The sequence below is a fragment of the Balaenoptera physalus genome (assembly GCF_965194825.1).
Source record: "Balaenoptera physalus genome assembly, chromosome: 5".
Taxonomy (NCBI): domain Eukaryota; kingdom Metazoa; phylum Chordata; class Mammalia; order Artiodactyla; family Balaenopteridae; genus Balaenoptera; species Balaenoptera physalus.
Genome location: NC_138884.1, coordinates 141,793,572 through 141,816,616, shown reverse-complemented (window position 1 = coordinate 141,816,616; position 23,045 = coordinate 141,793,572). Strand labels below are relative to the sequence as shown.

General features: G+C 32.6%; 1 long non-coding RNA gene across 2 annotated transcripts in view; it reads right to left on the bottom strand.

Moving 5' to 3' along the window:
• The window catches only part of LOC309661005, a 471,219-nt gene that overhangs the window by 369,221 nt on the left and 78,953 nt on the right, over nucleotides 1–23,045 (bottom strand). The window lies entirely within an intron of this gene.

Sequence of the window (23,045 nt, the reverse complement as noted above, 5' to 3'; positions counted from 1 at the left end):
TATATCTTTAAATTTCTTTTGTGATTAAAAAAACTCCTAATGAAAACCTGGAAAATATCTGCAGCATATGTAACAGATAATACATTATATGCACTATATAAATCATTTCTACAAGTGTCTAATAAAATAGTAAAGATTGGTAGAAAATTGAATGCAATTAATAAATACTATCCAGAGAGACCAACTGACTAACCACTCCTGGAACTAAAGGAAATATAAATTAATTGATGAATGATATACCCTTTTTTCATATTAGCCTGAGTGAAATTAAAAAGAATGGTAGTACATTATCAGGGTACTCATAAAGATGAGATAAAAAGACCACTCTGTTTCCGTAAGAATTGTGAATTGCTGCAGACTTTTGAGAAAATAATCTGTTAATACCTGTACAAATGGGAACTATTCTGGAATCCAGGAATCAAGCCAATGGAAGTAAAAGCACCACTACTTAGACTATATGTAAAATAATGCATACTGCCAAAATTTTGTATTTGGGAAATGCTGGAAACCCCTTGAAGGTTTAGCAATACTAGAATATTTGAATAGGTTTTGAAATATTATACAAATATTGAATAAAATGAATTGCATTTGCACTTATTGTCTTTAATGGATATTCATGATGTAATATTATTTGGAAGAGATGAAGCAAATTGATGAATATGCATATACATTTCAATGTACATATTATAATTTTTCTTTCTCTCTCTCTCTCTCTCCCTCTCTCTCAATAATATACAAACACAAAATTCTATATTCCTAAAATTTGTGTTTATAACCCCATGAATGTGGAAAAAAATAGCAAGAGATATATAGCAGCTATTATTATAAATATAAATGGGGAATTATAGAAAAGGGAAATAGGTGTTTGGCTATGATTAAAAAACTCTATAGCAAATGTGGAAATTAATTGAATATAGAAAACATAAAATTCTCTATAAAAACAATATCAAATATATATGAAAGTTAAATATGAGAATGCACAAAAATTAAAACTATATGGGCAACTAAAAACACTGATTAAATCAAATCATGGGAAATTGAATATTCAGGGTTTAGGTTTCTGTCATTATTAAAAACATACTCTTTGACAAGTACCAATTTATATTGTTTTGTTACTATATGTTGGAACAATTCGGATAGGACATTTCTACTCTTAATGTTAATTTTCTTCTTGGATGAAAAGTATATATATTTATATACTTTTCTTTCTTTTTCCTATATTTTATATTTTAAAACTTTTAAAAGATATGTATAAGAGCTTAATGTATTTTCCAAAATTAATGCTACATTCAAATATACAAAACATATAATTAAGAAAAATTAAAAATCATACTAAGCTTAAATAATGGCATAAATAGTGATTAATTAATATATATATATTTTTAGAATATCTCTTAAGACAAAGATTTTTTTTTTCAGCACATCTAAAACTTATATGGAACATTGTCCTACAATAAAGTTTAATGGCTAAAACAGTTTAGTCATCTCTCAGAATACATCTTAGCGTTCACTGTTGGTAAGAGTTGTATAAATTCCTGTGTACACTGTAGCTTCTAGAAGGTATGCAATTCATTGGGAAGTCCTCATTTTACATTGAGGCTGAGTCTATGAAGGGCAAAGTATAATTTGTTAATTATCCAGTTTAAAAATGGAGACAAACTGATACTTTACAGGTCACAATACTCGTTTATATCCCCATGTTCAAACTGCCTCTCTCTTCACTGAATATCTGTTTCATTTTGTTCTATTTATTATTAATAGCAATACTTCCATTTTCCTTGAAGGAACAGATTTTTTTTTTTTTAAGAAAAAGAAAAAAATTAAAACTTTGAACTAGTATTTCCCTGGAGTCTACCGTATCACTTTTCCTCTCACAGAGGAAACTCAACTCACAGAGTTTCTGATTAGAAAAAATTCTGTAAGATTTCCCTGTAGAGAAAGACCCTGCCTTTGGGAAAAGTCCCCAGTCAGTGTGAAAAGCCACAAGGAAAAGAATGTTCTCCCTGGAAATTTAAATCAGCTTTCAGGGGGAAAAAATGGAAAGACTTACTCTATTTGACACAGAAATTTATAAAGAAAGAGAAAAGCTGATATTCTGAAGAGATTTTCAAATTTATATTTTCATTTCTAGCACTTTAAAGGACTTTTTAAGGAGAAATTGAGCAATAATTGATTTTAATTGTTCTTTTTAGAAATTGTGGCTAAAGATATAAAGAAAATACATTGAGATTATTCCTTTATCTTGAACAATTAAACTGAAAAACAGTCAAATCATAAAGTTAGGGAATTCAGTTTTATTATAATAGAATACATTATGGAATGTATATTTGTAAAGTATTATTCACCTTTTCTTTTTAACTTTTATTGCTATAAGCCATGAACGTAATTAATAATTCTGATACTCTTGGAGTCTAGTGCCTTGATCTGGATAATGAATCATTTAAAAAGAAGAGAACCCCAGGGAAGTAAGTGTAAATTGTTTCTCTACTTCATGCCTAAGATGGTTTCAACATCTTAGATTAGAATATATTCCTAGTAGGGTACATAAATTCCTGTGGGTATATTAGTCTCCAACCTGATTGACTGAGCTTGAAGCATATTTAAAATGTTATGAAAAACAGAAATATTCTTCAAGATGGCAATTTCATTATTGTATTCCACAAATGGGGAAATCAGGATACTTGAACAAGCTCATTGAAGGGTGGTAATGAAGATCTGGAATGAGAATTAGGGACAGAATCTGTGTTTTTCAGGCCTGAAGGTTATCCAACTTGTAGGGTCAGCTTAAACAGCTTGCTTTAGGAACACAGAATTATATATTAAAATCAAGTATGAAAGTACATTTTCAACTGGAATGAGAAAATAAGTTACAACAATATTTACATTTTATAAAGCAGAAAACTACTACATGCTTCAAAAACATCCAGAGAATATGTTTGTCTGTATAAATCTTGACTGTGTCTTTATACAGCAACAGAAACATCAGACTTTCCTCTACCCTGGCTTATTTAGAAGGATGCGAGTGGGAGGATACTTGCGGCTGGAATGGACAAAGTTCATAGGATTGTTAACACGCTTCTATTGTGCACGACACTGAAGTGTGTATTAGGGAGATGTATAAGCAACTGTGTGAACCGTACAATTTTATCCCCAAAATTCCAAACCAGAAATATATACTCAACCATCCCTTAACTTAATATCCACACGATAGCACCTAATCCTATGCTATCAGGCAGTGTAATGGACCATAAGTTAGAGTGGAAAGAGACCTCAGTCTTATTCATTTACTGATAAAATTATCTTACTTTTGCAAATTATACTCAAAAAAGTAACCATGTAAACATACTGCAAGTGAGGAGCACCAAACCTTAACCTTCATTAACTTGAAAGTAAGCCAGTGTACTACTATTGGTTATATTAATTAGAACATTTCGGGGAAAAAAAATCCCTAAACAGATGCCTATGCTATAAAATAAATAATAGTTACAGGGAACAAACATTCTAGAAAATATAGAATAGACCTGATAGTCAAATATTCTCTTTATATACCCCTATATATTTGCCTGTTTGCTACAATCTTCAGCTTTTGGTTAGAAAAGTTTTGGTACTTTTTGCCTGACAAGAAGTTCATTATATGATAATTTACACAATAACTTATCAATTATACAAGAACAGATAAATGCAAATTTGAGTGTTCTTTCAACCATTTCCCACACATCTATGGACTTATGTAAAGATGAAAATCAGTATAGATAAACATAAAGGTATAGGAGTTGATATAGGTATAGACACAAATTTAATTATGATAAAGATAGAGGTATAGTAGTAATAATAACAATAAGTGGATATATAAACTGTAGGCATAAAGGTTTTAAATTGCCATAGTATTACCTTAGCTTTTACCCAGAATCATTATTTCAAATAGTAGTTTCTCTTCCTCCATTTTGTTTTTGTTGATGTAACCCTTAAATTACACTCCTACACACACCCAAAATACTGCCAGATATACGCAGCAATTACAATAGAATGCCTAGAAATTCTCCTCCACCAGGTAAGTAATGTTGAAAACCATAACATATTTTTGAATAAATGAATACATTTTTAGGGATTTTATGTGCTCAGTATCATTTTTAAGAGCCATGAATTGATTTCTTGTTAGGGTTTCAATTCTCAGCAGGGATGGAACTAATGGACTACTCAGACACTTACCCTGCAATTATCTCAAATTCACATTAATGTTATCCTTGCTAAATACAAGACTCTTCCAAATATATTTTTCATTTAATATATTACTTTCCCATAAATTCAGATGACTTTTAATATGTTATTTAAAAAATTAAATATCAGAAGTTTTCATGACAGAGATAACGTTACATACAATTTTAAGTTCAAAAATATAAGAATTTATAAAATAAAAATATTCTCTTCTGGCCCATTTTCACTCCCCAGAAGTAACTATTGTTAATAGTATCTTGTTTGTTCTTCTAGCTATATTTCCCATACTTTGAAACAAAAGGAATGAAACCATACGAATTTTTAGCATCTTGGTTTGTTTCATTTATATTAACAGAAATTATCTCAGTAATTTTGTGATTTTTATAAAAATACGCATGCTGCTTTACAAGTTAAAATAGGAAAGATAGTTTTTTGAATTTTACTTTATGTACTGAATATTGTAAACTAATTAATTTATGAATAAGATCTCTTTTGCTGACTACTGTTTCTTAAATTTGAGGATATAGGGGTTTTGCCCTCTGGTTTTTAGTTTCCCATCACCTTCTACAATCATATTTTTCTAATCCAGTAATTCAAATAGTCTTTCTAGGAAAACACAAGGATATTTCTTTATTTATAGATTGCCCTTATACTATAGGTAGTTTTTTTCATTGAGGCAGTTTTTAAGACCCCTTAGCTTTTGACATAGGAAACTACTGTCTCTCACAAAACTAACAAAATGACAACCTGTGTTGTACTATTTAAATGTAATAATTATATTCACAGGTTTAGGGAAGTCAGAATGGAGAAACAAGTTACTGTACATGTAAATACAAAATATTTGCACCCACCTGCCCAATTTGCATATAAGAATTTTCATGCATGTGTGTAAGTGATTAGCTATCAAAGTCAATTAATTTTTGACAATTAAATAAGTCATTACCATCTAGAAATACTTATTCTACATAAAACACCCAGTAATAAGAGATTTAATTTCACAACTTTACAGATTTTAACGTTACTTGATATAAGAAAGAAGAGATAAACTGATAACGACTTCAAATTAGATTCTTAAACATAAATACTTGTAAATCCAAACTAGATTTGATTATTAACTAGATTCATATTCCAGGAACATTTTCTATAAGGCCGGGAATACTGATGTAGGATATTATGGCACAGAGGTTAACAGCATGTATTTCAAATCACGCAAATATGTGTTTGAATGCCAACTTCAACATTTAAGCGTTTTCATCTATAAAATAATAATCTCTACCTAGTATGATTGTTACAACGATTAAAAGAGATACTATATAATATTAAATTTGTTAATGCAATTTGTGTACATAGAAAGCAGTCAATAAATGATATTTTTAAATGGCTCATGTTCATTTATAGAGTTATTAAAGACTGTATATTTTATATTCATGTAAATATGTGCCAATAAAAATATCTAATTCTATCCCATTTGTATTCTTACTGAGCTTTATACTGGTGTTAGAGGACTTAATATTCAGAATACATGTAAGATTTGCTGTTTGGAGGAAATACCCCTCAAATATTATAGTTATTTGATTTCTTTGAATGTATTACAAACGGAATGACATCTATTATTTGAGACTCAATTATATATCATAGTATACTCCTTGGTATCCTATATACAATCAAATCACTATTTAGTGATTATAAACCATAATAGATTATAAATCAATTCAGTTGGGGCCTCCAAAACTTAAAATGCCTTTTTGTAAATTCTAGTTAAAAAAAAGACAATTTTCCTCCTGTGCAGGACTCATCATACCCAGTGGCCAGCTTTTCACAAGTTTGTGCACACATGATGTGTTTTAGCAGAGATCCTATGTCCTTGGCAACAACCTTAAATAATACTTTAATTCTGCAAACTAAAGAAATAATGGTCTATGGTCCAAGCTCTTTGTTAGGCACAAAGCTAAACTGTACTCCCTGATGCATCTGATTTATGATGTGTGATTCCTTGAGTCACAAACCTTCAATTCCATATTTTCCAATGTATAACCTATTAATACATGCACACATAATATATACACACCTACTGGTTATCATTCATTCATAAATATGTTATTGATTCTCTTTTCTCAAGACCTCCAATTAAGGCTGTTTTCCAGTAACAGTCTAACAAGTCTGTCATAAAATTTCCCCAAAACTATATTTAATAGCATACCTTTGAAATATTATTAATCTGATTAGGGGCTCATGATGTGTCCTTTTAATTTGGAAAGTACTTTGACCTGTAAGGTCATTGCATGTTTAAATTGGGTTTATATAGACAATGTTCTAATAAACTAAATTTGCTATTTCAGTCCACTGAAATGATTTTTCATTATAATGAACTCACTTTTTTCATGCTTCTGTCACTGACATGACAGACACTGATGCAATGTAAATACTGCATTGAATAGTCCTGGAAACAAGTGGTCAGTCTTGTTGTAATAACTGTTGGGGATCATGTAACAGAATATTGTGGAGGCATTAACATTTTGTGAAATAGAAGAATTTAAGTTTTAAGATTCAGCTATAGAGTGCAAGGAAGATCCAGCAACTGTAGTTGTGTATCTACTACTGCTCTTCCCCACAATCTGGTGGTGTAATCAGGTGTAATCAACAGAAGGGAGTGCCCAGTGGCTGGACTGGATAAGCCCTGGAGCAGGGCATGAATCTTGGGCCCTTCAGAGGACTGGGAAAGACACTGGCAACGGTAATAAGAAACCATCGTGGACACACTGGATATTCAGCGGTACAAGACAAATGATGACCTTCCTTCATCAATAACAAAAGGGATGGACTATCCTTGGGTTACCTTAATCAGTGAAATGTTTATTGTTCATTAGATGCCATCAGTGGCATATACCAGAAACAGATTTTTTTCCTCAGGAACACAGATTTAATATGCAAGAATTTTTACTTTTTCATCTTGGCCATATTTATATCCATCACTCATATTCCAATAAAACAAAATTATACCTAGTCAAATAGAAAGTGGGTATTGAATACCTACAATATGACTTGAAGTGTTACAAATTTGGGTGTTTGACTTTGAATGCTTCCTGATATAGTGAAGTGAGAAACAGTAGAGTGATAATTTTTTTGCAGTGTAGTAAAGGGCAATAGAGCAGGGCTGTAGAGTGCTTGATCCAGCTTATGGCATCATGGAAGAGATCCTACAGGGCACTAAGAAAGTGAGGTTTATGATGAGTGGGAGTTAAGAAAGCAAAAATGGGACTATATATATCATTTGTTTATCTTTAAAAGAATTTTATTTTTGAAAATAGATTTAATTAAAACTATTCTATAGGGTCTATCTACTAGAAAAATCCTTTTGCTGGTCATATAAATGTTTTTGAAAAACTATATATAATTTTAAAACATATATCTATCTTAAATCATATAGAATTTAGAAAGTAAAAGGCCTGCTATGTACGTCCCTAATATTCATGTATTGATATTTCTCAGAAAAATATTTTAATAGTGTATTATTATTTTTAACTTTTAATCTTTATCACTATGGATTTTTATGGTTAATAAATGTGAGATTATTGACATCTTCAATTGATTTTTCTATAAGAGAATTTCACAGGTGTTGGTTTAATGGCACCATTCTGAGTAACCAATTTCCACAAACATTTTGCAAGACAAATATCATGAATGGTTGACCAAGTTTTTATGCTGCTAGATTTTTGCCTTTGCAATTTGCTTCCCCTTCAGTACAGAATATATTTATCCTGTTACAAGTTGAAATTTCATTGAAGATTCTTCCCACAATTTGATATTTCAAATTTCAATTACATAATTTCAAAATTAAATCTTCATACAGTGTTCGAGTACTCACCATCTAATTCTTTAGTTCCTGCAAGTGTGGTACAGAACAATATGGAGGACAACATGGGCCTAAGTGATGAGTGTCAGGTTCAGCCTGTGGGGCCATGAAAGAGGTCTTTTCTTATTTTTTGCAAACTTTACTTTAAAAACTTGCAGTTAACTAAAATCTTCAAAAAAAATGTTTTAACCATTCTATCTGTAAGATACTTTGACTAAAGTTTTCTAGTTGTTTTTGAACAAATACAAACAAAATTTAATATATTCATTTATTTAAAATATCAATATTATTGTGGGATACACAGGGTAATTTATAAGAAATCTTTCAATGACTCAAATATTTCTAAAAGCATATTGATTACCAGAAGTGAAGAGAGAAATCTCATACTCTAGGCTGAAATAGGAATTTTCCAACAACAACGGTTTTTGGCAGGCTGAAATAGGAATTTTCCAACAACAACTATTTCACAAATTTTGTCAGTCAATTACTATAATTATAACACACACACATAGACATTTCCACGAAATTTATACGTACACTAATTGGCAGCATATGATAGTTTTTGGTGGGAACAATTATAAATTTTATATGCACTACCAATAATACTAAAGTTTTACTCTGTGATCGTTAATTTTATGTGTGAATTTGGAGAGTGTTTTTGAATGAGATTAATATTTAAATGAGAGCATGTTAGGTGAAGTGGCAGGCTTCATCTGATCAACTGAAGGCCTAAGTAGAACAAAAAGACCAGCAAGAGGAAATTCTCCAGCAGATGTCTTCAGCCTTCATCTTCACCATTGGCGCTTGTGGGTCTCAATCCTGCAGCCCACACTGCAGATTTGGAATTGCCAGTCTCCATAACTGTGTGAGCCAAGTCCTTATATTAAATCTCTATAAATATAAAATACACACACACACACCCTTAGTGGTTCTGTTTCTTTGGAGAACCCTGACTAATACATACTCCATAGGTTTCTAATTTTGTAGAAATGTCACTTTTACCTAAACAATTCTCCCCCAACTTTTTATTTGTATTATCAGTGAAAAAAATTTCATCTCTATGCTGACCTTTTAAGTAAGTTTATAGTGGCGTTCAGAATGTTTCCTCTTGATAGACTAAACAAAATTTTGTTTTGGACGATGAAGGATGAAAACACACATCCAACAAGGTATGCAAGAATTTACTGCACACGTGAGACTTTCTGGAAAGAGTAGGGCAGCCTCCTAAGAGGGAGCCAAAATGGCTTGAGCAAAAGGAGGGGTGGAGTGGCTCAGAGTTTGGTTGTGGTTAAGAGGTGGGCTGGGGTTAGGAGAGTATGGCAGCATACTGACAGGGATGTGCTTTGTGCATGGTTTGAACTTCCCGCTAGTGTGAAGGGAGGGACTATGTGAGCTTTTTTATGGCTTTGCCCAAACATGGAGCAAGAGAGGAAGAGGGAGGAGTGGAACTTGAAAACCGCCACTGATTAGACATCAACAATAAAGTCAGACTCTTTATTACAACTGTGAATCCATAAGTTGGATATAATATCAACTGATCATTAAATGAACTTATTCTGTGTTTGAAAAATCTAAATATGTGTGTGTGCATGTTTGAAAAAATCTAAATATGTGTGCGTGCACGTGCGTGTGTCTGTGTGTCTGTCTGTGTTTGCATATGCAGGTTTGTCTGTTTATATCAGTAGAAGGGCCAATATCACTATTCCCTAGTGGTTTCCTGAGTAAAAAGGAAAAACACTGGAACTTCATAGTACTGGATTTCTTGATTATCAGAAATATGAACTTCATCCAGTGAAAGTATGTTACTCAGTTTTTCCCAGAGTGACAAAAAAAACAAAGAAAATGCCTTTTGGTGGCATTTATTTTTACTTTGTGCTAGACAGCAAGTGATGGGCAGTGTGGAGATAGAAAGTTAGCAATGGGGGAGGTGTAAAGAGAATGGAGACAGTTTGAAGTAGTTACGGCAGTTGCTTCAATATGCCATTTTAAGATTCCATGTCTGTTAGCAGCTGCCTTTCCCATCAATGAGCGAATCTCTTTTTGCTCTTTCATGAAATGATACTAGGCAGTAAAGAACTGAACTGCCCCCATTGAATTTTGTCATTCAGCATAGTAGTTATAACACTATATTCTTACCCTCAAGGCTGTACCTGGCTTGGGAATTTTTCTCAGTTTGTACAAAATGCAGTCAATCAAGTTAAAAAGGAAGGAAACTTTGATATACTTTTATCATCGCTTCAATTAAATATAAGGTTTTTATTTTCAATCCTGCACAAATAAAATTTAATATTTCTATGTGAGGAAAAAATAAAATAAAATTTTTAAAAACAGCAAAAAAATGGATTACCAGCAGCACTGGCTCCTATAATAACCGTCTATAAAATACCACCTGAAAGACTCAATGTCTATTCTAAGGGCTGCTGGATTGTTAACGAGTAATTCATGACAATTTGCTACTTAAGTGGAAGTATGAATGAACGTTATTACATTAAGTGTGTTAAACCATAAAGAGAACAGATAAGCAAGAGTTAAAAGTAGTAAGAAGAAATAATGTAATAAGTCAATCAAATTAGCATGAGCTTAAAATAAGTACCTTTTATACCTTTTGTTCCATCAAACAAAAGCCACTGTTTAGCTATCTAAAGTGACTTGGACCAATTTGCATTTATCTCCTTTTAATACATTAAAATTTATTATGCAAAGAATAAGTCTATTTTTTCATCTATAGATCACAGGTGTTCAAGAGATTTAGCCAGTTCACCAACCTTCTTTAAATAAAGTCTCTCTAGACTTGAAATATAAAGATGAAATCAGCAACTTTACCTAACTCTTAGACTTATGTATTAAATGCTACTACATAATTTTTAAAGGTAAGAAATCTCTATTGAAATATTTAATACCTTGTTTTTATATGATTTATATATAAGGAAATGCTATAATTATAAAAATCTTTAGTTGTTCAGGCAGTAGGAGAACTGTGTTTATTTCACTATTATGTAACCACAGCACAGAAAAATGAGTTATATATATTTGCTGTTTGCTTTAATTTTGAACCTATACACATATTGCTTACATAGCTATCTAAGTGTCTCCACAAATATATGACTTTTCCCAAAGGTGATTGCAAATTATTCTAGAACAAAGCACAAGTCTAAACACATAATAGATGCACAATAAACACTCTTTTTATTTTAATTTCTTTTGAGATTATATTTTATAAATAATTAACTAAAATTATTTATGTAGGTAAATCCTAGAGTTGCAGCTGAGAAAGCAATAAGTAAGTAGTGCTCTAAATATTGCCCGTATAATAGTTTTCAAACAATTTAGATTGAAGAAATAAATCTAAAGTTATTTTCTTAAATTCTTGTGAAGTGTTTGTTCATAAGTATACCATTATTGTTCACATATACTTAGAGAATAATGAAAATGCATTCATTGGACATATATAAAATAGAAGTTTATTAAGAGGTATGTATATATTGATTTCTACACATTTCTATACAAAATTATTTTCCTTTTTACATTGCATCACCACTAAAATGATCAAGATGTTTAAACTAAATTTGCAACCTAGTAAATGACCATAAATACTGCTGCTTCATAATCAGAATCATCTTTTCCAACCTTAGATTTCTTTGCTATGTCACCATGACAATTAATATACTACAAGATAAAATCTATGCCCTTAAACACCAAATGATTCACCTTCTGTTAGATCACAGTGTTAGTTTTTGATAATAAAATATGGGATTTTTTCTTATCTGATTTCCCTAATTTGAAAAGGCATGTTGTTAAACCTAACAGGAAGCAAGTTAAAATGTTCAGCTATATGCTTCTCACTATAGGTTGTTATTCCTAATAAATCATTATTAATAGTTTATACATGTGTGATGATGATATTATTATTGAAATAATTATCAAATTGTCAAAATATCAATGGCATTTTTTACAGAACTAGAATAAAAAAAATGAAATTTGCATGGAAACACAAAAGACCACAAATAGCCAAAACGATCTTGAGAAAGAAGAATGGAGCTGGAGGAATCACACTCCCTGACTTCAGACTACACTACAAAGCTACAGTAACCAAAACAGAATGGTACTGGAATAAAAACGGACACATAGATCAATGGAACAGCATAGAAAGCACAGAAATAAATCCACATACTTATGGTCAATTAATCCATGAAAAAGGATGTAAGAATATACAATGGAGAAAGGACAGTCTCTTCAGCAAGTGGTGCTGGGAAAACTGGATAGCCACATGTAAAAGAATGAAATTAAACATTCTCTAATACCATATACAAAAATACACTTAAAATGGATTAAAGACCTAAATGTAAGATGAGACATTATAAAACTCCTAAAGGAAAACAAAGGTAGAACTCTCTTTGGCATAAATCTCAGCAATATTTTTTTGGATCCATCTCCTAGAGAAATGGAAACAAAAGCTAAAATAAACAAATGAGACCTAACTAAACTTAAAAACTTTTGCACAGCAAAGGAAACCATAAAGAAAATAAAAAACAACCTACAGAATGGGATAAACTATTTGCAAACATGCAACCCACAAGTGATTAATCTCCAAACTATGAAAACAGCTCATGCAGCTCAATATATAAAAAAAAAACAAACAACCCAGTCAAAAAATGGGCAAAAGACCTAAATAAACATTTCTCCAAAGAAGACATACAGATGGCCAACAGGCACATGAAAAGGTGCTCAACATCGCTAATTATTAGAGAAATGCAAATCAAAACTACCATGAGGTATCACCTCACACTAGTGACAATGGCTATCATCCAAAAGTCTACAAATAATAAATGCTAGAGATGGGACTGAGTTTAAAGACTCTGGGCACAGAGTTAATAAATGATGAACCAGATTCTGGTAAAGACAATGTTCAGGCAGCTAAGAGAGATAGTGAAGAAAAGAAACAGTCATATAATTGGTGACAAATAAAATAATAAAGTTTATACCATGGGACAGAAGTAACCCACAGTGAGACACATAATGCTTACAGTAGCTGTCTTTGTTTGGATGCTGATTATTTTATTAATTTTTAAGAATTTTCTTTATTAATTTCTATATCACAAATTTATACTATTGCATTTACAGTATCTCACGAAGAGACTTTTCCAAGGTTTGCAAATCCTTTGAAAAAAGGTAATGTCCACAGTATGCTGACTTTATCCACAAAAAAGGGAAAGCATCAAAATCCCTAGACATCCACCCAGCTGTTTCTAGCTTCTGTTATATTTACACTGATTTATCTAGCATGGCATATAATTAGTTGTTTGGGTTATTGAATAAAGCCTGACTATACTTGATTATAATTCAGAACACATCATTTATATTGTCATTATGAAGGTAGTTTTGGGCCAAGGTGCATATCAACTTCTTTTTGCTGAGGAAAACATGTAAAAAAAATGGTACATAGCCTTCTCCAAAACACTATAAATTATTTGCTGTATGTGCTTAATGAAAACATTGTATTTTTAATTAAAAATAAATGGGCTTAGAGAGTTCTCCTAAAATAACCCTATCCATGTAACAACATCTGCCTATAGAAGTTTTTCACAGCCTTTAACTCAAAGTCCATGTTTATGGAAATTTTGCTCTTAAATTTAGTCAAAATAATGAACTTAATTCATATTTACAATGCGTACGACATACATATATAGTTACATCTACTTGTAATAGTGGACACTATACATACTTGTTAAAGAGCAAAAGAAAGGGAGGAGGCAGGTATAGCGCTGATATGGATTAATTGTCCTTTAGGATCAAGGTTTTAATATATGTCATCGTTTTGTAATGTATAACTATTTCACACCAAATCTAAAATAATGTATTTATTCATCATTCTCTATCTTAGTTTTCTAGACTATTTTCCAGGCCTTTATTTTTTTTTCAATCTCTAATAAAATACCTCCTGATTCCAAAGTAGCTGAAGTTAGTTTTATTTTAAAAACAGCAGGGGTACATGTGAAGGCATGACTGGCATGCAAATGTTTAAGAAAATTTTTATCTACAGTCAGCCCAGAAATCTAAGTTCAGTAGAATATCTTATGAAAGTTATAAATATGAGACCAAATTTGCCTTATAATTTTCCTTCCAAGGTTTCAATAAAAAGTCACAGTATAGTTTAGAAGTCATAAAAGTCTTTAATTTATGTATCAATGCCTGCCTTCATTTGGGCTAGAAATCTACCTACCACGCATGCGAAGCATTCCCCAATTGCTCATACCAGCTACACGGTGACGAGCCCTGAGATAATTGCTTTAAGGCTAAACCTGACTCAGCTATTCTAAAGATCAGACAAAGCTAAAAGTATGTGAAGACTCTATGGAAGCAGTTAACTACTGCAAAGTACTATAATAAATTAGTTAAAATTTGCTGGTAACTTCTTTTTATTAACTAGACTGTTAGAGTTTTGGTGTATTACATTATTCTTGTATATTTTGGAATGACACCAGCTCCCATTTTTTTATTGGGAAAATTAATTTAGGACTTTTAGCTCCAACATTATTGCTGCTCCATGAGGGAGACAATGCTAGTTCATTTACTGAAAGAAAATGTATTTTATAAATTAAATGGAAATTACAAGATAAATTTTATACCTGAGTGTGATCAGTATAAAGATAGTCTCCAATTTGCCATTCCTGCCTGCTATTCTTGGCTAGTATCTATGTCCTCCAAAAGCATCCTTGAAGGGAACAATCTAAGAGCTAAGATCATTCATGGGCTCTGCTTTTTCACACACCTGAATCTGTCCTTAAATGGAATGTTTTCTACAAGAAGCATGTCAAGATTCCAGTTTACGAGCTGATACAGAGGTCAGTTACTTCTACAAATTAGGGTACATCTAAAACTAATTATCACAAATTTTCATCTGTGATATAAAATGTCTGCTGCAAAAGTGCAGTGTCAGTTTGCCTGTCTGAATTAGGCAAAACTCTTGAAAAGTTCAGAGTCAGGGACACTGTTATGAATAGGATCACCTCTATGTTTAGATACTTAAAAACACAACTGGAGATTGTAGAATTGGGTAAGAAAAGCACAGGAAACGTGGCCGCAACTTCTATTTGGCCAGAATTATTTACAAGAATTGAGAAAAGTTAGCATTCCAGGGGGGACAAATTTATGACCAGGAGAGTTCCCAGATTCAATATTCTGCTATCTGGAAAACAGACCCCCTATGATTTAACTTTTTGTCAATCTTCATCTAAACTGGTTTCTTAAAGTGTGGTGCTTGTATGTCCTAATTCATGGGCTAAAAGGCCAAGCACCTATATTCAAGTTAACAGTTAGGGAAGTGACTGTGGGCTAGTTTATGTGATTATTTAAATATAAAAAAACAGCAACAAATTAGCTCTCCTGGACATGATATATCCCTAGTGCAGATAAGGAAGTAGTCCTCAAGACCACAAGTTTCTTCTTTCTTTTTGCTTTTCAAAGCAAGTTTCTATAGCCTCTTGCCCACAGAAAATAGCAAGAAAAAAAAATCAGCTGTCAAGACTGACAATTTGTAATAATTAACATCATGAACAACAGACAGCTTTCCTTACTCCTACTCACTAAGCAAAGTATTCAAAGTCATTGAAACTGTTTGAGAGATAATAAGGACTAAAGAACTTGCAGGTGTTACACACAGAGGCAATGAGCAATGCAGTCATTATACCATTCTAATTCCAACCAAAACAATCTCCCAAACAGTTGCAGAAGAACTTTTAATGGTGTCTCACTTTAAGGAGGAAGGTTCTTAAGTGTAGCCTGGAGCCGTAAACCTTTGGAAGGAAGATTAGCAGGCAATTTTTGGTCTCATAGTTGTAATCTTTATGGGTGATTCTACCTGAAATTTGGCTTCTGTCTAGCTATATCTCGGATCCCTTTGAACACCTGTGTGCTTGAGATTTGCTGCGAGGGTGCCATTGCCATTTTCAGAAGAAGAATTATGCCAGCTGCTTTGTAACTGGTAAGGGATCTATTTGAGACAGAAAGAAGTCTAGGAAATGACTGAGGGAGAAAGCATATAATCTAGTTTACGAGTCATGCTTTTCATGTCACATAGATGGGATTTTCTCTCCCAGGGTTGTCTTTTTGAATTCCTCCTTGAAATAGCAGCAATACTGAATTCTGATGAAACAACACCTGTTTCAACCCCAGGGCAACCTTTTGGCCAGTAATCCTTTTGGATACTGATTCATTTGAGTCTGCTAAATAATTAGTCAACTTCCCTAGTTGATTTCCATTCCTATGGGCAATGCTAACTCTTCTCTGATAATTCCAGAATATAGTGTCTAACAAATGAGATCCAAGTTTAAAAATCCAATTTCCTTTTTAAAAGAATTGTTAAAGAAATACTTAATTTAAAAATTTTTGTGTAATGAAAAGTAAAAACATGCCAAGGTATTTATATTATGTTTATTTATGTATTATTTATTATATTTATATATGTATTTATATTATATGCTGCAATATATCACTGGCAAAAATTAAAATATAGTCTAGGATTCTTCAGAAATGAATGTAGCAATGTGTTCTTATTATGACAGTGTCTATATTATTATTTATTTTGTATATCTTTTGTTATTTTAATGTAATCACTTAGTTGAAAATGACACATAAATGATGATGATGTGTATTTGTTGATTTCCTATGAATTGCTTAGTCCATCGACAACATCCTGGCCCAAGTGGTACTGACAATAAACATGTTCTATGAGCTAAATTCAATTACATAATTTTAAAGTTAAAGAAATTAGGAAATTTCCATATAGTAGTACATAAATATTAATCTGCACATGTCATCTATAACTTTGTGAATATAAACTTTTGTTATGTAAACTGATGCTTTTATATATTTGACATACATACTTTATTCAATATACTAAAGAGACTTACAAACAATTAAAAACCTTTAAGTCTTTCACGTTGTATCTATAAAATATTCAAAAGATGGATCTCAGAAAATATAGCTAAACTCAGTTACATTTCTGAGTACAAAATTTAGACACAATGTAACAAAACGGGGATAATAATAATTTTAAAAGAGATTCAACTGAAATATTACATTTTCTCAACCTTGTTAAGCAATCACACAATCAGGGACATTCACTGGCTCTTTGATCATTCCATTCTCTGCAACCTGCCTCCTGTATTTCTATTGGAACTCTTGCAGAGATCTTCAGTGAAGTTCTTTTTAAAAGATCCAACAGAAATGACATGCAGCAGAGAACTATAAAAACTGCATTGAACTATATTTGATCCACTTTGAGGAACATTAGGCAGGTAGAATAGCTATTCCATAGAAGTGTATATGATGATACAAAATACACTTCAATAACTGTTAACAAGACATATCGAATAGTGTGTTTTACTTTCATCTATATTATAATAAAAAACATAAGATTAAACTTTTAAATACCGGCTTATGTCTAGAATAGAGACAGAGAGAGAAGTAAAGATAGATAAGACTAAGTTACAAGATCACTGGGAAAAACATTTTTTAGATTGCACTTTTAGACAATGGTTAGTTTTAATCAGCGTGTTTGGGGATGAATTGAAATTTTGTTGCTAGTTCTCTATTTTAAATTTTATAAGTCACATACACTATATATACTAAAGACATTAAAATAAAATTAATAAATATGATATGAAAGGTAAGATACTAATGCCTTAATTATTTTTAAAATAAAGAAAACTATAATTCTGTACAACTTTTAAATTTAATATTCTAACCCATATTATTTAATTATATTTTTAGTATTTCATGTTTTTACACTGTTAAAATGCTGATATTTAATAATTAAAAAGAACAGCCACTACCATGTGGAAAAAAAATCAGATTTGAATGGCAATTAAACATTTTAAATAATTTACCTGAAATTATGACAATCAAGTATCAAATGTTGCTTTTTTCATATACAGTCTCTAAGTTACCTAAGATTGCACTGTGATAAATTAAAGTTCATGAAAATTATTTTAACATAATATTTGAATATTAACATTGTTATATTCTTACTATTATTATTTCCAAAAATGACTATTTCTTTTTAAAATAAAAGAAAAATATACTGACACAAATCAGCAATTTAAACTTTCCTGACTGTTCAGACCCTGTGAAATGAATTTTACTCTCTCAGTCTGGATCCCATGTGAAAATGCCACTAGCATAAGAAACCAAAATACCATTCTGAAATGTATTTCAAATGGAGTATTGGTTATTATTACAGTGACTGTAGATGCTGGCTGTTGTTTATTTCAAACAAAGCCGTTCTGAGAATGACCTGGTAAGAGATCTGGAAAACTGTTAGTAATTTCCTTGATCATATTAGTCATGTTCACAACACAGTCACCTCCCAGTTACAGAGGCAATGTTTATGGAATTCACCTATTTTATCTGATACTACACAGTAACTTAGCATGGTTTTTATTCAGAATTCTCTTAGCTCATCTTTACTGGAAGAAACAATGTTGTCTTCATTTCAATGTAGAATATCATTGATTGAGGTATAAAGCTCTTTTGTGAGTATAATTCCAATGTAATCTCAGTGATGTCCAACAATTAGTGAAGTATGTGCTTCTTTTCTCTTGCACCGTGAAACAAATATATAATATTTAATATTGTATAAATGTTGAATATAATGTAATGTAAAATAATATAAAATTTTCTTCTGGTACATTACACAATGAAAAAATGGATACATTTAATAAGTACCATTGCACTATGCTTTGATTTGGAAGAGTTTGTATTGTACCAAGCTCTGACATAGTTATGCCACTTAACTTTTGATTAAAAATGTATATCCTTATTTTTCATTCATTTTAAGTGAATACATTCTTCAGTGTTTTGGAGACCTACAGCCACTTGGAGTGTATTCTCAGAGGGTTCAAAATATAACATAAGACTTCTGTTTTACTTTGATATTTTATTTTATGGCAGCTATAACAAATAACCTGAGGTGGTACTCTTCCGTGATAAGGGAATATTAATTCCCAGGAACAGATGTGAATTCCTCAGTTTTATTACCAGATACAATTTGGAAAATACAGTTGCTATTTTTTTTTTTCACAATTTCACTTTTGTTCTTCTGACTCGGCCCTGGCTACATAGCTAGACACAGGATATATCTTTAATAAAATTTTTGAATTGGACTGTTTAAAGGGCACTATCAAATAGTTTTTGTTTATTTGCTGTTGTGTTTAACTTCCAAGCATTTTTTTGACAATAACATATTAGAGACACTTAGATACATTTGTAATTTATGACCAACTACAAAGTTTTAGGGCAACTGCAAAGGTTACCATAAACAGTCTACACAAAACTTCTCTCATTTCTGACACCAACTGCAATTTGGGGAGCAGGGTTTACAAAGCTGCCTTTGGGCTTGATAATTGTCTAGAGAGACTCACAGAACTCAGACCTATTACACTTCTAACATCCTCAACTCATGGAGTTACAGACCTGTTACTTTCCCAGCATCAGTATGTGACAATATACATGAAGTATTGGTAACTAGGGAAGCTCTCCAGTTTGGTGTCCAGAGTTTTTACCAGGGCTCAATCACATACTACCCTTGTGACTGACTCTTAGTCTTCAGCTGCTCTGGAGACCGAGTTAAAACTTTTATTTTCTAGTCTCTTCTGGAGGCAGAACTGATACCATGTAGCCAAATGCCCCAAACATGAAACACATTATTAGACTGTCGTTTGGCCAAAGCTCCCAGGCAAACAAAGGCACTGCTCTCAGGAAGAATGTTCAATGGCCTAGAGATCACCTTGAGGAAAAAAGCCAGATCTACCTTTGGTAAGGTTAATTTTTCACCATCTAGCAAATAAAATAACTAAACCTAAAACAGACACATTTAAGTCAGCAAAAGTTTGATGTAATAATTTTCATTACCATTTCTCCCGTACTTGATATTTCTGATAATTTTTTTGTCTTAATGCACAATTAGAGTAAAATCATGATATAATTAAAGGAAACTGCCTTGCATACTATTGAGACCTTTCACTATGGATTTAGATGGTCCTAGTTTCTCATCTCAGCTCAGTTTTTAAAAATCTGGAGAAGAACATGTTTCCATCCCCTGTTTCCAGAATCAGCCCTTCATTTAAAGGGAAATTCTCACCAGTACATCTCTCAGATCTTACTTCATGAAGATACTTTTCTATTGGTTTTATCCACAAGGAGGTACATACAGGAAGGTGCAGAGACCATAACAAACTTTCTTTTCCAACTCTTTTTCCTTTCTTCCTCCTCTATCTCCCCTTTCTCCAAACAGAACCTCTTTCTTTTCTATTAACTAGAGTCAAGTAACTAGTGAATGAATCTTGTAGATCTCCATCATGCAACACAAAACCCACAATCAATAAATGAGTAGAGAGAGGAGCGTCAAGATGGTGGAAGAGTAAGACGTGGAGATCACATTCCTCCCCACAAATACATCAGAAATACATCTACATGTGGAACAACTCCTACAGAACACCTACCGAACGCTGGCAGAAGACCTCAGACCTCCCAAAAGGCAAGACACTCCCCACATACCTGGGTAGGGCATTCCACACACTAGGAAGCCCCTTCGTGGGTGGAGACTTCGGGTGGTGGAGGGGAGAAGCTTCAGAGCCATGGAGGAGAGCGCAGCAACAGGGGCGCAGAGGGCAAAGCGGAGAGATTCCCGCACAGAGGATCGGTGCTGACCAGCACTCACCAGCCCAAGAGGCTTGTCTGCTCACCCGCCGGGGCGGGAGGGGACTGGGAGCTGAGGCTTGGGCTTCGGAGGTCGGATCCCAGAGAGAGGACTGGGGTTGGCTGCGTGAACACAGCCTGAAGGGGGCTAGTGCGCCCTCATGCAGCTCAATATCAAAAAAAAACAAACAACCCAATCCAAAAATGGGCAGAAGACATAAATAGACATTTCTCCAAAGAAGATATACAGATTGCCAACAATCACATGAAAGAATGCTCAACATCATTAATCATTAGAGAAATGCAAATCAAAACTACAATGAGATATCATCTCACACCAGTCAGAATGGCCATTATCAAAAAATCTACAAACAATAAATGCTGGAGAGGGTGTGGAGAAAAGGGGACCCTCTTGTACTGTTGGTGGGAATGTAAACTGATATAGCCACTATGGAGAACAGTATGGAGGTTCCTTAAAAAACTAAAAATCGAACTACCATACAACGCAGCAATCCTACTACTGGGCATATACCCTGAGAAGACCATAATTCAAAAAGAGTCATGTACCAAAATGTTCATTGCAGCTCTATTTACAATAGCCAGGTCATAGAAGCAACCGAAGTGTCCATCAACAGATGAATGGATAATGAAGATGTGGCACATATATACAATGGAATATTACTCAGCCATAAAAAGGAACGAAATTGAGTTATTTGTAGTGAGGTGGATGGACCTAGAGTCTGTCATACAGAGTGAAGTAAGTCAGAAAGAGACAAACAAATACCATGTGCTAACACATATATATGGAATCAAAAAAAAAAAAGGTCACGAAGAACCTAGGGGCAAGACGGGAATAAAGATGCAGACCTACTAGAAAATGGACTTGAGGACACGGGGAGGGGGAAGGGTAAGCTGGGACAAAGTGAGAGAGTGGCATGGACATATATACACTACCAAATGTAAAACAGATAGCTAGTGGGAAGCAGTCGCATAGCACAGGGAGATCAGCTCGGTGCTTTGTGACCAGCTAGAAGGGTGGGATAGGGAGGGTGGGAGGGAGGGAGATGCAAGAGGGAAGAAATATGGGGATATATGTATATGTATAAGTGATTCACTTCGTTATAAAGCAGAAACTAACACACCACTGTAAAGCAATTATACTCCAATTTAAAAAATTTAAAAAAAAATGAGTAAATAAATAGCAAACAAGTTTGAGAATATAAAGGTTCATCACCTCAAACAACAAAGGACTTTGAAAAGACAAGAAAGAGACAAATGATCCTACAGAAATTCGGAAAAGGTTACTAATATGAAATATACACAAGAAGATGTACAAAAATATTAAAGCACAAAAAAGATGCTCATCTTCACAAATAAGTAGAGAAATACAAATTATACTGGGGGAAAAAATGTGTTTTTTGCAAAATAGATTTCCAAGAACACACAGTCTTGAATATGGTTTTTGGGGTGAGATGTTGACATTGCCTTTTGATGTATCCCCAAGGATTTACATGTTATTTTGCATATAACGGACACTCAATAAATTTTCATTAGCGAATGAGTGGATTTCAGAATATAAATCTGGAATGGATACATTTTGTTTCTGATTAAAACTAATTCATAAGCTTTGATCATTAATCAAATGGACTATAATATTGACCTTTTTTATGAAATTTGAAGAGCTCACCCTGGACATATTGCTAAATGTACATTCAATCCAGTCCTATGCAGAGGAAGTAGATTTTAGTAAATGCCCACATATAATTAATGTAGTTAAACCACCACAGCAGTGAAGCTAATTTCAAAACCTTCCTATTGTAACTAACTCCTTGCATATATACATATAGGTATATAATTATATACACAGATATCACTCTAGTACTGATTTATGATCCTTATAATATGGTAAGATATGTAGTAGGCTACAAAAATTAGTAAATAACAGAGATGGAAGTATAATTCTGTCTTCTTGACTCTCAGCCCATTACTTTTCTTCCCCAGGAATAGAAATCTTTTCTATCTAGTTAGACTCTAGAAATCTCAAAATTTATAGCCATACATACAAAGTAACATAAAAAATATTACAGTAATACGAACAGTTAAAGCAAAAATAAAACTAATTTTTCATGTATATATTTCTAAATGCTTTTCATCCAGTACTTTCTAAACACCAATGCCGAATGTATACGATTGGAAAAGGGAAAATCAACCATGATGATAGTTTTCCCCTTTCTATTAGTAGGTTATAGTTTTTGTAGTTTAGTTCTTCAGCACTGTCAGC